This window comes from Chrysoperla carnea, assembly GCF_905475395.1.
Source record: "Chrysoperla carnea chromosome X unlocalized genomic scaffold, inChrCarn1.1 SUPER_X_unloc_116, whole genome shotgun sequence".
In the NCBI taxonomy this organism is placed as follows: Eukaryota; Metazoa; Arthropoda; class Insecta; order Neuroptera; family Chrysopidae; genus Chrysoperla; species Chrysoperla carnea.
Genome location: NW_025408063.1, coordinates 24,968 through 29,475, shown reverse-complemented (window position 1 = coordinate 29,475; position 4,508 = coordinate 24,968). Strand labels below are relative to the sequence as shown.

General features: G+C 23.5%; 1 non-coding gene across 1 annotated transcript; it reads left to right on the top strand.

Moving 5' to 3' along the window:
- Nucleotides 1-3,798: 3,798 nt before the first annotated feature.
- LOC123303657 lies at nt 3,799-3,917 on the top strand. The gene has a single exon (XR_006535758.1). It is a non-coding gene; the product is annotated as a 5S ribosomal RNA (ribosomal RNA).
- The last annotated feature ends 591 nt before the right edge of the window (nt 3,918-4,508 follow it).

The following is a 4,508-nucleotide window of genomic DNA, read 5'->3' as shown; positions in this document are numbered from 1 at the left end:
TAGCTTTACTAGAGATACCAGTATCAGGATGCACTTGTTTTAATACTTTGTAAATGTAAATTGCATATGATTCCTTGCGCTTCCTCTTCTTTTTCTTATCACTCTTTGATATATTTTTTTGAGCTTTGCCAGCTTTTTTTGCTGCTTTTCCACTTGTTTTTGGTGGCATTGTTACAAACAATTAATATACACAGATAGTTACAGAACACCAGTCAGTATATGTATGAGCGTGTCGTGTATACAACTAGCGTATTATATACGCGAAGATGGATATAACAATAAAAATGAATACTACTCTCTGATTGGCTAAAAATAATACTATAAGGTGATTGGTTTATTTTTAAAGTTTTATATTTTATAAATATTATAAATTAAAATACCCAAATAACATTTTAAACATTTATGTTACAATCCCCGTAACGTACACATCTGTGTGATTATATTTACAAAAAAAAATATTAATTAAATAAATTTATTCGCTATGTCTGGACGAGGTAAAGGTGGTAAAGTAAAGGGAAAGGCAAAGTCAAGATCAAGCCGAGCAGGATTACAATTTCCTGTTGGAAGAATTCACAGATTATTACGAAAAGGAAATTATGCTGAACGAGTAGGTGCTGGTGCCCCAGTATATTTGGCTGCTGTTATGGAATATTTGGCTGCAGAAGTTCTCGAGTTAGCTGGTAATGCTGCCCGTGATAACAAAAAAACACGTATCATTCCACGTCATTTACAATTGGCAATTCGTAATGATGAAGAATTAAATAAATTATTATCTGGTGTAACAATTGCTCAAGGTGGTGTATTACCAAACATTCAAGCAGTGTTATTACCAAAGAAAACTGAAAAGAAAGCATAAATTAAAAACATTGCATTAATTTTTATAATAATAATACATCGATCATAGGCCTTTTAATAAAAGGCCACAAATTTATTTAAAATAAGAGTAAAAATTATTTTTATAAATAATATATTATAATATTTTTTTAAAGAATCAATTTAAATAATTATAAATTAATGATTCTTTTTTTTTTTTTCTTTTTTTATATGTTATTATGGAAATAATTCATCATATTATGATGACATTTAGGTAACATATTATAAGAATATTCATAAAATATTATCAAAATAATATTGTATTATGATGATATTTAGACAAAATATTATAAGAATATACACAAAATATTATCAAAATAATATCATTAGATAACAAAACTGTTCATGATACTCATACCTTTACTAGAGATAAAAGTATCAGGATGCACTTGTATTAATACATATTATCACAACATCACAAAATATTTTTTAAAAGGAAAAATTTTTTTAAAATTATTATAAAATTTGATTGAATTAAATTTCAATTTATTTTTTTAATAATTAAAGAAAAAAAAAAAACAAAGCATATAAACTTTCTATTGAAAATGTTATTTTAAACTAGATGGCCAAGTGAACTTCGTTACACAAACAATATATGACGTATTCGTTATTTAAATAATCAGTATCCTTTGATATTATATCAATACGTTACTCTCTTCTTTTGATACATATTAATAAAATTTCAATTTATAAGATTTTATGTCAATTATATAAATAATATTATAAATTTTCTAAATACATAAGTTAAGTAACAAAAAATTTGAATAACAAGATAAATTTATATATTATGTTTTAATACTCGATACTATAATATATCGCATCCGTTACCAATTATTCGGTATCCTTTGATTTATACACAGAATGAACTAAAAATATATATCAAATTTATTTTATTTATTTATATATTTAATATTATTATTATTATTTTATATTACAAAGTTTCTTAACGAAGCTTACAATGATTTCTCATATCGTACTTAACAAAATTATTTAGATCATATAAAATTTAAATTGTTAAAAAATTTGTATATTTATTATTATTATTATTTATTTTTATTAAAATTACATAACATAAAATTAATAATATTTTAATAATTATATAAATTAATTCTTATTTAAAATAATCTTATATTAATCTCAACAAATACTCTAATAATATATTTTGTCATAAATTTTTTTATATTTAAAATAAATATTATAATATATAAATACTTATATCAGTATAAAATTTCTTTATATAATTATGAAAAAATTAATTTAATAGTTAATTATTGATATTAATGCATAAATAAAAGTATTTTCTAATGAAATATATTTTGCCAATGTTCGATTAACACATTTCATAATAATACGTTTTCATTATTGACAAAAAAAGTTTTTCTAAAAATGAAATCTTATACTATAATATATATATTTATATATTAAATTTTTTAATTATTTATATACTAATAATTTATAATAAATCGATATTAAATAAAAAATAAAAATATATACTTTTTAAGTTTACCTTAAAAATATTATTGTTTTGTATGATTGAAATAATTAATATTAAACTATGTTTATTAATAATTGTTAATAAAAAAATTAAATATATTTTAATTTATAAAATAAATATTATTATTAAATTTATAATTTATTATTTTATATATTATAGAAATTGAAAAAATAAATCATGTTTACTACGACAGTAAATTAGAAATACTATTTAATTTTTATGTGTTTTCTACATGGTACTTTGACTTACATAGGGACTTATATTATTGTGAATAATGATATAATTGAAAACCTTTATTTTTTATTTGATAGAATTATTATATTTTATCATTTAAATATTTATAATAAATACATTATTTTTATAAAGTAAAAAAATATGGCCGAAGAAAATTCTACAGCTGTTGCAGCAACTGCGGTTACTGCTGCTTCTACAACACCAACAAAAAAAGCAACAGCTTCTGGTGCTAAACGTACAAAACAACATTCAAAACCAACACATCCACGTACATCAGAAATGGTTGTTAACGCAATTAAAAATTTAAAAGAACGTGGTGGTTCATCATTACAAGCAATTAAAAAATATTTAGCTGCAAATTATAAAGTGGATTCTGATAAAATTTCACCATTTATTAAAAAATATTTAAAAGCTGCTGTAACTGAGGGAGCCTTGGTACAAACTAAAGGTAAAGGTGCATCTGGTTCATTCAAATTGGCTGCTTCCGCTTCATCTAATTCTTCAGCTAAATCAAAAGTATCCAAAAAAGAAAGTGGAGCAAAAGGTTCAGCAAAGAGTGCTAAAAGTAAACGGGCACCAAAAGAAAAGAAAGCCACAACTACATCATTGGCAGCCAAAAAGCCTAAAGCAAAAAAAGCGACTCCATCATCATCAACTGCTGCTAAAAAAGTTACTGCAAAATCATCAGCGGCATCAAAAAAAGCACCAGTTAAAGCAAAACCAGCAAAAAGTACAAAATCCGCTGCCAAAAGTAGCCCTGCTCGTAAACCGAAAAGCACCAAAAGCTAAGAAAGCTTCTGTTGCCAAATCATCTCCTACAAAAATTAAAAAAGCAGCACCAAAAAAGAAATGATCTGTTACTTTAATAATATATTGAAATATTTCATTATTTTTGCTAAAAAATGAAAATAACATAGGCCTTAATACAGGCCACAAATTAATATTTGATAAGAGTAAATTATTTTTTGTATAAATATTTTATAAAATAATAGTTAAGAAACATTTGCCACAGTCAGTACCACGGATGGGTGGCCACTTGAGAATACTGTGTGCGGTTGCATTTTTATTTAAAATATATGGTATAATAAATAAGTATATATTTAAATTGATTACTTCATTGAAAATTTTAATAATATACTTTAATATTAATGATATTTATGAAAAATATATATTTGTAAAAATTTTCATTTATTACTGGCAACAGCCATACCACGTTGAAAACACCGGTTCTCGTCCGATCACCGAAGTTAAGCAACATTGGGCACAGTCAGTACTTGGATGGGTGACCGCTTGGGAACACTGTGTGCGGTTGCCTTTTTATATTAAAAATATAAATTATTTTTCTTCTTTTCTTTTTTTTTACACACCATATATAAATATATGTTATTTAGAAATGTAAACCTTTTATATTATTCGTCAACAAATAAATATTATTTTTTGTATAAAATTTTATTGCATTTATAACTCATATCATGGTTACTTTAAAGCGAGAAGTTTTTTTAATATTTCAAATGAATATAAAATAATATAAATTTTATGAAATTTATTTATTTTTAGAAATAGCAATCGCTTATAATTATAACAAAATTTTAATAATGTTTAATTTTATTTCAATAATTTATATATATATATATATATATATATTTTTTAATAAAAATAATATACTCTTATTTAATAATATATGTTGGTCCTATATATAGGACCGAAAATATTTCTTATTTGTTTTTTTTTTTTTTAAATTGTCATTTAAAACGCTTATGCACGTTCTCCACGAATACGTCTTGCCAATTGTATATCCTTAGGCATAATTGTAACACGCTTTGCATGAATTGCGCATAAATTGGTATCTTCAAATAAACCTACTAAATAGGCTTCACTAGCTTCTTGTAATGCCATAACAGCTGAA